The 13,324-nt window shown below is 41.6% G+C and overlaps 1 long non-coding RNA gene across 2 annotated transcripts; it reads right to left on the reverse strand.

Moving 5' to 3' along the window:
• Positions 1 to 154: 154 nt before the first annotated feature.
• Positions 155 to 9,359, reverse strand: LOC118239585. 2 transcript variants are annotated; one of them, XR_004772143.1, is made up of 4 exons: positions 9,139 to 9,359; positions 6,655 to 6,717; positions 1,614 to 1,770; positions 155 to 344 (listed from the first exon to the last, which is right to left on the reverse strand). It is a non-coding gene; the product is annotated as an uncharacterized LOC118239585 (long non-coding RNA). The 2 variants fall into 2 exon arrangements; XR_004772142.1 differs by having other exon boundaries at positions 1,614 to 5,356.
• Between the last annotated feature and the right edge of the window lie 3,965 nt (positions 9,360 to 13,324).

Consider the following 13,324-nt stretch of genomic DNA (forward strand, 5'->3'; position numbering starts at 1 on the left):
TTCCTAACCAGGCTTACACTACCCTAATAGACAATAATGGGGAACGGGGGCGTAGCATCCTCCAAGTTACTTCCTGCTGAAATGGGACGATGGTAGCCTTGTGGGGTCCTGTGGGGAAAAATGTTAGTATAGTGAAAGTCTCTAACCGGTTATATCCAGTCCATGTTAGATGGGATTTCCTTGATTGAAGATTTAGGTTGAAATCCTCAACTTGATTGAAGTCAGTACACACCCTTAAGAGTCGTGGTTACGGTGTCTCCCTACACTTCTTTGTCACTCCTCTTGGGTAATGGCAATGCGCAATAAACACGGGCTTGAAACCTGTCCTCGCTTCATTTCTGTTGCTGTGATAATGGGATTTATTTCAGCTTACAATTTCAGGTTACAACTTGTCATTGTAAGGAAATCAAGGCAGGGGCTTTAAACTTTGAGTCATACCACATCTACAGCCAAGAGTAGAGAGAAATGAGTGCATTCATGTTTATCTGCTCATGTGTTTGTGCTCACCTTGGTTTCTCCACTCTTATGCCATTCAGCGACCTCTGCCTAGGGAATGGTGCCACCTACAATGGGCCAGGTCTTCCCACATCAACTGACTTAAGACAAGGACTGGGAAGATGGCTCAGAAGTTAAGAACACATGCTGTTGTTCCTGAGGATGTGGGTTTCATTCCCAGCACCCATCTTGGGGAGTTCACAACCTCCTGTAACCCCAGCTCTGGGAGATCCAACATCTTCTGCCTTCACAGGCATTTGCACTTTCCAGTATTCATTCCCACACACAGACACATGCACATATACATAAAATATACATAAAATTAAAAATAAACAAATCTTAAAAAAAAAAACTTGTTTGAGATAATCCCTCACAGACATCATCACATGGCTCTATGGTCATATAAATCTGGACCTGAGTCTTGGCTTTACCAATGTATGAGCTTCGAGACCTATAGCTAGTTTGTAATATGCTTCAATTCTGAATCTGTAGAATAGGGGTCACAGGTGAGCTCATCTCAGATACTCTCCTGTGAGAATAATAAAGAACCTAGGAATAGTACTTACAACTGTGCATAGAAGGATGGTTAAGTGCTCAGGAATCATTGTATCAAGGATACATTTCTACATCCCCATTCTCCATAAGTGTCCTTGTTAAGTAATGGAATTATGAATTGGTCTCTCAAGTCACTCAGAAGTCACTTTGCAGTGCTTGCTGTCAAGGCTAAAATGAGCATTTCTGTTTACAAACCGGGAGGTTGCATCATCTGGAAAACCACCCTATTCTCTGTTTTCACTGTTTTAAGACAAGGCTTCTAGCAGTGTCTTTCTCTTTTCTTTTCTTTCTTTTTGTTTTTCGAGACAGGGTTTTTCTGTGGCTTTAGAGGCTTTCCTGGAACTAGTCTTGTAGACCAGGATGGTCTCGAACTCACAGAGATCCACCTGCCTCTGCCTCCCGAGGGCTGGGATTAAAGGCGTGCGCCACCAACGCCCGGCTCCAGCAGTGTCTTTCTCATATATTTTTCTTGTGTTGAGATATTAACAGTAAATCAAGCTCAAAAGAGTGAGTAGGAGATGAACTCAACCTGCCACATCTCCACAGATGTTTCAAAAACATACCTGGGAGCTTGCTTCTGTCAGATCACTCAGCCTCAGGAAGACCAGAGCTCATTTCCAGCCACAGAGAAACCACCAATGATGCAGAAGAACAGAGATATCTCCATACAGCCAGGTTCTGGAATGACTCTGAACCTTGAAACACCCTCTTCCAATTTGCCTTCAAAAAAATAGACTCTGACAAATACTCAGTGATTGCCACTAATGTATCCTGTTCTTGGCCCTGTGCGCACAAGACAAGCTTGTTGATGATAGAGTTTCTGACATTAAGAGACAGTGACTAAGAAGCAAACTGAGTCAGGGACCCAGTCAGAGATAGCCTACTTTAGTATAAAAATGAAGAGGGGGCAGAGTAGACAACAGTACTATGGAGAATTGCTGTTTTAGTGTTACATGGAGGTGAGGGCCAAGGTAAAGAGGGGATGAGAATTGAAGTTGATGTTTCTGGTGGCTTGTGCTTGTGGTGTTATTTCAATCATGGCAGAGACATCCTTCTATTAAAACCTGTCTGCTGGGACAGTCCTTTCAAACCCATGTTTAGGCAAATTCTTCTTTAGGTCAACCATGGCCCTTTTGGGGAAAGCCTGCCATTTAACTAGAGTCGTTAATGTATACACAAGTGTGTCTGTCGCTGGGTCTTGAGTTCAAGGAAACAGTGTTAGCATGTTAGTGCTACTCTGCCCAAGGTTGCAAGGGAGTTAATGTAACACAGAAAATAGAAGGTACAAGTTGTTTTGTACTTTTTTACTTCTGTCTCAATTTGTCTTTTGTTTACTTACACTTGCAAGGCTGAGGATGGCCAGCTAGGGCACCGCAGGCTTCCTGTGCCTTGGCTTTGACCTTCCTGATAACAGATTGCTTAGGGAGTACCAGCAGCCCCCAGCCCTGGCCAGCATTGCATCAGACAGCTTCTTAGAGGCAGAAAAACCCTTGGTTTTGGGGTGGATTCTTCTGTTTGAACAGCTTGCTTGATACACTTGTGTTATCTAGGAATAAAGTCTAATAGTTGCTTTATGGTGCACAAAATGGTATTTTAGCCACCAAAGAGAAGTAGAAAATTGAGCACCTTTTTATTTGTTTGTCCTCCAGTACATTTTAAAATGCCAAGTCAATGAATATTCTAAATTAAGAACAGGAAGAAAGGGCTCTGTATATCTGGCTCTACCATGTGTTGGAACTGCCCAGTGAGATTTAGACTCTTCTGGGTGTATGCTATTAATAAGCTCCCGGCAGTGAATTAACAGTGTCAACTGAGAAGCCTGATTTGCACAAAACACTCAATAAAAGATAATACAGAGTATATATTTTCAGCACGTAGCAATTGGAACATTTTAAAGTTCGCTAACTAACCAGGAAAGCTACACATTGTTGAAGACCTGATTAAATTTACAAATGAAGGATGTCTGATTTGTAACATTATGATTATTGTAGTTTGCAGATGAATTACTCTGTTAGCTGCAGCACAGAGTAGATTGCAAGTCTTGGAAATAAAGCAATTGTTCTTCTCCTGACAAAACCAGCATGGATACAGAGTTAAAACTCCATGCAGACTTCTGGTCAAGCTTTGACACTGGAACTTAGCTGCTGAGTTTGGGGGCTTGTTTTGTTGTTCTTAGCTTTTATTCATGTGCTTTAGTTACACATACTAGCTGTCTGTGAGTGAGTTCATGCATGAGTTTGGTGCCCCAGGAGGCCTGCGAAAGGTACTGGATCCCCTATGGCTGGAGTTACAGGTGGTTGTGGACTTCCTGAAGAGGGTGGTCAGAACTGAACTCTCACCCTTTGCAAGAGCAGTATGGTGTACATATTCTTCACTGCTGAGCCATGTTCCCAGTCTCTGAGTTTGGTGTTTTTTATGTGAAGCACTTTTTGCATTATAGAGTGGAGCTGAGAGCTGGGGGCCTAGTCAGGGGCATACTGTCTAGAAGTGCAGGGGGTTGCTCAGAGTTGGTGATTTATTTCCCACTATGCTCAGTCTGTTGGGACTGTGTGTGTCCAGAGAGACTACTGAGCCCAGCTCTTCCCAGCATACCATCTGGGAACGGGAACACCGTATCAGCAGCTTGTGCTGAACTACTGTGGCCATATATACCACAGAACATAGCACAACCTAGACTTTTTTTTTTCTTTCCTGGAGAGCTGGTCATTGAGTATTTGTCTTCAATTTGACCAGTTTCTTTATCTTTAAAATGGAAGAGGATCACAGTATTTTAACTCTGTATAGCTTTGATGAAATTTAAATGAGGTAATTAGCGTCATTTCTTCAACAGCCCATGGAGCTTCACTGTTCAGGGTCTTCTTGTGAAGGAGTTTGGTAAATCTCTTTGAGGTGTACCATAGAGAACGAATGACAATGACTAACATGTATCGATTACTTCTTTTGGTGTAGGCACAAATTTCAGCACAGGCTAAAAATCATGTCCTTTGGTTTACACCCAAACCAAGTGAGACAGTCAGCGATCCATGAGGAACTAAGACTTAGCAGGGAATTTATCTAAAGACATAAATGGAAGTTGAACACCTGTAGCTTTATCAAGGCAGATCACCAATGACTCTGTCTACACACGCAAATACACCCACATGCCTCTACTTGTCTTCTTAAAGCTATATATGCCCCTTCGCTTCCAGGGAAGCTTCAATAGGGCATCAGAAAAGATGGGACCTCAGGCCAACTCAGTCCAGTGTCTTATTTTCACCGGAAAGGTGGGGCCTTGTCCAAGACACCATACAAGGTTTCATGTCCCGATGCTACTTCTGCCCCCCTTGACAAAGAGTTGGAAATCAGCACCTATCTTGTAGACAAGTGGGAAATATGTACACGCTGGAAGTAATTACCAAAAGCAAGGAGGACAGCAGAACTCTGCCATTTAAGGGTCTGTCTCTTAGGAGAGCTAACCAGGTTTCTCCTGGCTAGACCAGAAGGCTCTAAGTGGTAAGAGGTGGGAGCTCCCATTCAGCAAGTCTCAGAAGCTGATCACTGAGATCTCAACCTCCAACCTAATGTAGTATTCAAACCTTTCTCAAATGCACAGATGGAACACAGCTCCCAAGTGTTCTCACCATCTGATTCTTCCCAGAGAGCTCTTTGTTTACATTGGGCCAGATGTGTATGCATGCATATAGGTGTGTGTGTGTGTGTGTGTGTGTGTGTGTGTGTGTGTGTGTGTGTGTGTGCATCCTCAGCTGACTTCTGATTGAATTTCAAATGTCTATGTTTCCACAATAGGCACCATCCCTAGTCCCAGAGGCAAGAACTCTATTCAGATGAGAGAAGTCTACTCATCGATCCTGTGATGTTTTTTCTTACTGTTGTCTCTGCTCCACTGGCTTTGGAATCATGACCTAGGAAACATAGCTCTGGGCACACCTCTGAGGACATTTCAGACTGGCTGTTCCTGAACTGGACATAAAGAAGGAAAACAAGATGAGGACTAGCATTATCCCCCAACACTTGCTGACTGTGGACATAGTGTGACCAGCTGCCCCAAATTACTGCCACCCTGCCTTCCCTGCCATGATGTACAGCATTAGAAAACCCCCTACCTCTGAAGCTGCTTTTGTGGATATTCTGTCAAAGACAGTAAGATGAGTAGTTAATATAAATCCCCACCAGGGCCAAATTTTCTTGGCCCAGTCTTCAACTGAGGGATGGACTGCTCTTGTATTCATTCAGTGTGTAAGGTGCTACAGGAGGCTTTCAGACCAATGAAGATTCATCCTTCCTAGAGTACACACTGAAACTACATCTGTGAAAGAAAATCTCATAAATTTTTGACATACCTTGTTCAGGAAATGTATTTTCAATTATGAATGTTTTTATTTCTAAAAGGAGGAAAACCATGCAGAAATTGAAAATAACCCATGGCATCTGTATAAAAGTTTGCAGAGAATCTGGAGGGCTTTCTAGGTAGGAGAGAGCTATTGGGGGTCCTGAGTGCAGTGAGAATTGTGTGAGAAGGCATGAAAAACCAAAATATGGATACCCTATCCTAAAGTCCAACTTCATGAACCAATGAGTTTTATTAGGGTTACTTACAGAAATGGGTGAAGGGTTATTTATAGGAGTACACATGACTCAAAGACAGCTGTGACACTAAAGCTCACCCTAGCATGAGTGACAGCTCACAAAAGCTGGGAATCTGGAACACACTGCATAGCCTCCAGGCAGCTCAACAGTTCAAGAGTAACTTTTCCTACCTGGTCTTTGTTGCTTCCAAGCAGTTAGGCTATTCTCTGCTACTTTGGGGCAGCGTGGCTAGTCTCAGAGTCTTCTTTGCAGCTTGCCTTATTTGAGTCTTCTTTATAATTTGGCTTATCTGGGAGTGACTCCTAGGAGTCTTCACTGTTTACTCCCGGGCAGGGGGGAACCTAGAGAATCTGGTCACTTTCAGGGACTTCCTGAAGGTCTTTGAATTATTTACTTTCTGTCTCAACATGCTTCCCTGTAGCATGGAATGGTTCAATCTCAGAAAGAATTGCAATGGTGGGGGTAGGGGTGGGGAGGTGGGGGTAAGATGGGGTGGTGATGTGTGTGTGTGGGGGGGTGGTATCCAAGTTAGAGGGAGTAACCAGTATGTATAAAAACTTCTCCCTGATATTTACAGTCTGAGACTATTTGCCTCCAGGGACCTCCTACTAGGGCTAGCACATCCCTAACCTTATGCTGCTCCTAATAAATATGCCGAGGTTTTAGGTTGTAGGTGCCACTCCAGTAGAGCCCACACACAGCATTTGACTCCAGTTGTGTCTATGTGTCTGTCCTTTCTTTGTTATCTCCTCCCAACCCCCACTCCAGCCAGGGCTCCAGGACCCAAGCTGGGAGGATTGAAGTAGGGTAGTGTCGTTAGGTACTCAGGGCTTTTGTTTCCCATGAAAAACAACATTTCTCACTTTTCCCACCTTCCTCCTTTCTGAGAATCCATGTAGTTTGGATGTGTTCAGATTATAATTTATTATATAAATGTAAGGGGAGATTTTAAAAACCAAGGAGAATTCAGAATTTCACAAAGATATTCAACATGTATTTTCTCACATATGTTCTTACCATTCCATGTAGTGATTTCCTTTTACACGGCAAGTCGCTTTCTTGTGGGCAATTTGGGAGTTGCTAGGGCCCAGGAGACAAACAGAGTTGAAGTAAAATCTCATTAGTTAACATGTAAGAGGCTGGTAAAATTTGACTTTGAATTAGCTAGGTTAAAATGAGCTTGTATTTTAATAAAATAACAATAGGACCATCTAGGCAGCCAAGGAATGGGAATTGTTTTTGAATTACATACTATTTGGGGAAAAGAAGCTCTGTGATCAGCATAATGAGGATTTACTGTACATTGTGTACTGTGAGAATGTCTCTGCCTCTTAGAAATACCCTTTGTATTCATGAGTCTTTTATAACTGTCCTGTCATTCTGGGAGACTTTCGGTCTCCTTTGTCTTTTTGTTGTCAGCCATAATGAAATAATTGTGATGACAATTATTTGCTTGTTTGCTTTCAAAAGTTTTCTGTGTTCAATTTTTTCATTTGTCTGCCTCATGGTACCATTGTGTGATATGTCATGACCTAGCACATTCCAAGGACAAAAAAAGTGTGCATTTCTTTTCTTCATCTTAGAGACATGTCCCCTTAAATGGAATTTAATAGAAATGTTCACAGTACTACAGTGAACATTTAAAGTAGCTGTAGCCAGAATTTAATAGCTTAAACAGGCCAACATGGTGGGTAACACCAGTCTACCTTGGTGTTCCAGGGCCTAATTTTATAAATCTCACATTAAATACTATGTTCAAGACTGCTAAAATATAAGGAACCATGTCATCTTGACCTGAAGTGTTATAAATCATGCCTAGCCCGTGTGAGTAGCTCAAATGGCCTGCATTTTGATTTTGAAGACTGATAACTTTGGCTCTCTCATTCACTGACTTTGCCCAAAGACTATAAGACATTGAGTGAGAATTCAAGTAATGAAAGTTTGGATCGGGACAGGGCTGGCTGCCATCATTACTCTGACCTGTGAGGTTGCCAGGAGGGTGTGCCATCAGTACACATCCCCAGCCTGGGATGATTTGAATTGCAAGTGTTCAGAGTTGCTTTGAGGAGGCTAGCTAGCTACAACCCAGCAAGCTGCTCTAGACTTACTATTAACAGTGTGCTTTGAATGTTTGTCTCCAAAGACGAATATCAATCCTTGTTGCTTTGTGTTTCTCAAGGTTCTTACATGCTTAAATAAAATAAGGTGGCGATGACAGCTTTTGCATCATAAAATTGTATGAATCCAGTGAGACATGCAGCCTTTAGCATGATGCATCATGTAAATTCCATCAGTGGAGACTTTGCCATATTCTGTCATTCTTTCAGTCCTTGCTACATTCCTGCCTGAGTATCATGTACCAGCAATTTGTATTTATCATCACGGTCATCAGTTTTTGGCCCTGGATTGCAGGAGGCCCTTCTTCCAGCTTTCTCTGGCATGACACTGAGGATTTTTGGAACAGACCAAAAAGAGTCACTCATTGTTAGAAATGTCTAGCCAGAGATGAAGGAAATAGCTGACCCCAAATTTCCTATTTGAAACTATTGCTCAAGGCTGTTGTTTCAGGAACTCTGTCTGTTTGTAAGCATATCCATTCAACATGCACATCAGACACCATGGATAAGGAGACACAAAGTAAAATGTTCTGGTGAGAATGAACACTTCAGCTCACCATCCAGTTATTTAGCTACATGGTACCCACAGCTGGGGCAGCTGAGTCACCTAGCTGTTAGGTGAGTCACAAGTACAATATGTAGATGGCAGAACCTCCTTGTTTTCCTATCACATTTTCAGCATCCCCTAGACAAAATCTGAAAGATACGGTGGCATATGGCACAGCCTTTTACATTCAAAGCATACAAGCAGACAGCTAACACTTTCTATGAAAAGAAATGCTTCCAGGTATTTTGATGAATCTAAAATTCTCACAAAGTATATCATTTCAAAAAACTGTGACAGAAAAACAACCTACATTTAAAGTGGAGGAACTGAGCGTGTAGGACAAACACCTGTAACCTCATCTTGCAAACAGCCTGGGAAAAGCAAAATACATTTTCTATTATGGAAAGAACTTGAAAGGCACTAAAAGACAAAGCTTCAGCATATGCAGGAAAACCTATGGTTCCATTTAAAATGCCTCGGAAACTCCATCTGTGGAATCCAGTGATTACTCTCTTCAAGTGAGGTTTTGTTTTGTTTTTCTCAAGTTCAGTTGAAAGGAAGCTTGTTTAATATTGTATTTTGAAACTATGCAAAGCAAAGAGCCTACAGTACAGAAAACAATCTGTGCCAACTAAAAAGGGATTAATATCCAAGGCATATAAAGCATTTCAAAAATTCAACACCATCAAATCATCTAGTCAATAGAAGGACTGGTGAACTGAATAACCAGTTCTCAAAAGAAGTTTGAATAGCCAACAAATATTTGTTCAACAATTTTTTAACATACTTAGCCAAAACGAAAATGTATGTTGAAACTCCTTTGAGATTCCAACTCACCTCAGGCAGAATGGCTATCATCAGGAAACCAAGTGGCAAATGCCAGTGAGGATATGGGAGAAAGGAACCATTATTCACTCCACTAGTAGGAGAGCAAACTAGGCAACCCCTATGGAAATGAAACAAAACAAAACAAAACCTGAAAATAAAGCTACTACATGACCAAGCTATACTACTCTGAAGGACTCCAAGTCAACACATCACAGTCATATGTGCACAGCTGTGTTTATTGCTGCACTACTCACAATAGACAGGAAATGGAACCAGCTCGGATAAGAAAAAAAAAATGTGGCTCATATATACAATGGAATTTTACAAAGTCATAAGGAGAAATGATATTGTGGCATCTGTAGAAAAAAGGAGATAACTAGAATCACTATGTTAAGCAAAATGAGCCAGACATGGAATGCTGCATGTTTTCTCTCATATGCAGAAGCAAGATTTAAAAATACATATATTGCATATATGTACATATATATGGTGTGTGTTTATACATGTTTGTAGGTATTAAAACTAGAGAGGATCATGAGAGTGAGAATGAGATCTTAAGGGAGGTGGGAAGGTAGAAATAGGGATGTAATAGAGTAAGTTTGCTATGAAAGTAGAGAGAGACTAACTGGGAGAAGACAGAGAACCTGTTGGAGGGGAATGATGGGGGAACACAGTTGGAGAGGGGAAGGAATGAGAGCAAAATATAATAGCATGTGTGTATGGAGACACCATGATGAGACCCAATATTTTGTATGCTAACCCAGTTGTGGTTTGAATATGAATGGTCCCATAGGCTCATCTATTTGAATGCCTGGTCCCCAGGGAGTGGAAGTATTTGTGAGAAGTAGAAGGATTAGGAGGTATGGGCTTGCTGGAGGAGAGCATGCCCCTGAGGGTGGGCTTTGAAGTCTCAAAAGCCCACACCAGACCCCAGTCTCTCTCTCTCTCTCTCTCTCTCTCTCTCTCTCTCTCTCTCTCTTTCTATCTGTGGCTCGGGATGTGAAAGTCAGCTACTACTCAGCTCATGCCACCATGCTCCCTGGTACATGATAATGAACTAAACCTCTGAAACTATAAGCAAGTCACCACTTAAATGCTTTCTTTTATAAGAATTGCTTCAGTTATGGTGTCTCTTCATAGTAATAAAACAGTGACTAGCACACCAATAAAAATAATAGTAATAACAACCAAGGTGGCATTCTAGAGTTAAATACATTTAAAAGAGAGTGATTTATGATTGTGGAAAGTCTAATGACTTAATTGTCAAATAGAAATTAAATTGATCAAGAAATCAAGCCAATGAACGGAAGGCTGAGTGAGCACCATGGTGCCTATGAGTGGCAGAGGGGATAATTTTAAATGTTCTTTTGTTTTCAGGCCACCCAATCATCAGTTTTTAAATCCAAACCATTATGCGCTTTTACCTCCTCTGACTAAAATCACAGAAGAAGAGGAGAATGTACATGCTGGCTATTCCTTTGCAGATGAGAACATTAAGGAATGACAGAATTGGTAAGCTAAATGAGCTAGAGAGAATGCATCTATCCAGGGCTGCAGATGTCAGCCTTTTGTCCATACAGTTACCTGTCAAGCTGAAGCAGTGTATGGGTGCACCACACCCACGTGGAGCCCTAAATACCACTAGGGATTGGGTCTCTCCCCAGGTACAGGTCCTCAGCTTGCACCTATTGCTGCTATTCAGGTCCATGGATCCAACCTTTGAGGCTACTACGGTGCTTCAGTTTCCTTGAGTCTTTGTTTTTGTTTCCACGATGTTTAAGCCTGGTCATCTTCACCAGTTGGTTGAATGATCTCATTTGCTACTTTTAATCTATAACACATGCACCTTGGTTGGGGAAATAAGGACTAGAGAAGTCAGATGCTTTGAGGAAATTGCCGCAGTGAAGTAATGTTTCTGGGACTTGAACCCAGGTCCTCTGCCTCTGCTCTGGCAGTCAACATGACACTTTGCACACACCAAGCTCCAACAAGCTACTGGTTGATGCAGGTCTGTTGATAACACACTTGCCTGCTATGGGTAAGATCTTAAGTTCAATTCCCAGCACTACAAAAATGAAACAAAACACCCCCCAAAAAAATAAACTCCCACACCATCCCAAAACCACACCCCACACTCTGAAAATTCCAAAAGGCTTGTTAGTACACTTCTATGGTTTCTTAAAGCAATTATTAAACTCAGCACTTTCTTGACTCTTCTACAATTATTTCCATCACCAATATTTGTCCTTGACACCTCTTTTTCAGTGCCATTTTTTGTTGATCTTTTTCATTTAGCTTATTTTCTTAACATGTAGATTTAGTTTTTCCCTTCTTTTTGTTTCTTAGTGTTTCTAAATTATCTTTATGTATGTCATTTGTCTTATGTCAATATTTTACATTCATTCTTGAAATTCTGTCTCTTGTCTGAAAGTATCTTTAATTGACTATATCTCTACTATATATGCCAGGCGTTTACTAGAAGGAATAAAATAATAAATATGAATTCTACACTCACAGGAACAAAGGAAGAAATCCCTTTTGCTATTCAGAGTACAATCACTATATGCCTCAAACACAAGGCAAGGGGCTCCCTGTCTTTAAGCCTTGGGTTTTGAAGACGGCATTCATAAGATAGCCTTATTCTAAGAAGCAAGATAAACACTCTGCCTCTGAAATATTTCTGCAGTAACAGATAATGGTAGTTAGGAAAGTTCCTTTTCAATGCCAAAGGGCAGAGAAGGGAGAACTTCTCTTTGAAGCATGGGATAACTAAGACATGATGCAGGTCTGCTTACACCCCACCCCCACTACGTGACAACCGACAAGTGTCACCACTAGAAACACAGCTTTCACTTCAAAGGGAATGTGAGAGAGTTTATTCTGGGATTAAGTATGAGTGACCGTGGCCCAGGGACACAGATTCAAATTCCCCTTAAATACCACATCCCAGCATGGTAAAGTATTGTAAAGCTTTTGTAGCAACAGCGCCAAGAAAACAACCCATAATCATTTTCAGATGTGTTGGTGGAACAGGTAGTTGGGTTACAGTAAAATGAGGAAACATCTGCTTTAGACCTTGGATGCTTGCCTGTGGTATTCTTAACTTTGGGGTTGATGGAAGCAAGGGGTCTTATCTGTTCATTTCTAAAGAATCATGAAGATGTGAGGTCATGTACAGAGCTTGGCAATAAATGGTTTTTCGGGGCTTAAAATAGGCCAGGATTAATTTGGCTTTGCAACATTCCAATCCCCACAATCACTCAAGTTTTGGTAATCAATCAGCCTTTTGAAATACTTAATGTAAGTGTGGCATGTTTTTTGTTTGTTTGTTTGTTTTTTCCTTTTTTCTAGGAATTTCATTTAACAGAAGACATCAAAGCAGATTCTGCTCACAGTTAGGGTCAAAGGGAAAGGACACCCAGTCCCTGTTACCAATCACCTCCTACATCTGCAAGCCACCCATTCCTTCCCATCTGACGAGGAGAGGAAGTTCAGACAGACTCAGCCAATCAAGCCTTCTAAGAGCGTGGTCAAGTCCAGGGTCCTTTCCCCTGAGTGCTGTCCTCCCTGTATGGATATTCTGGCTATCCCTGTTATGGTGATGTTTGTATTAGTCAGCCTGTGGGATAATGCTGCATCCCTTTAAGCAGGTGACAACTCTACATGGCCATAGTTATAGGCATTAATGGGAAGGCTGGACCTCTCAGGTGCTCTATTATTTGAACACGAAGGAGCTCCTGTAGCAGGAAAGGAGGGATACTTTCCTAATGGGGAATTTCATGCTGGCAAATTGGCTATTCTGACTCAAATTTATATCATTACTAATTGGAGCTAGGGTTTTTGTTCTGTGCATATGCTAAGTAGCTATTTTCCCTCCTTGTTTGATTATGGATTAGTACTCAACATTTCACTTCCTAAAAGACAGAAATGGCTGTGTTGCCTCACGAGGAAATATTTCACCTTGTAATTATAGTTAGAGGCATTGGAACCACGCAGCTGACCCACAGGCAAGCTGGGAACAGACTCACGAAGAAAGTAACTTTGTTTAGGATTTTTTTTTTAACTGGTTTAATGGGGGAAACTGTCTTCAAAGCAGGGCCCGGGAGGGTATAGGAAGCAAGAGGGTGGATTTTTAAAGCATTTGTTAAGAAGTTCCAAGGGGCCCAGAAAAGTGCCAGTCCCTGGGCAGGGCTGT

This window comes from Cricetulus griseus, assembly GCF_003668045.3.
Source record: "Cricetulus griseus strain 17A/GY chromosome 1 unlocalized genomic scaffold, alternate assembly CriGri-PICRH-1.0 chr1_0, whole genome shotgun sequence".
Classification (NCBI taxonomy): Eukaryota; Metazoa; Chordata; class Mammalia; order Rodentia; family Cricetidae; genus Cricetulus; species Cricetulus griseus.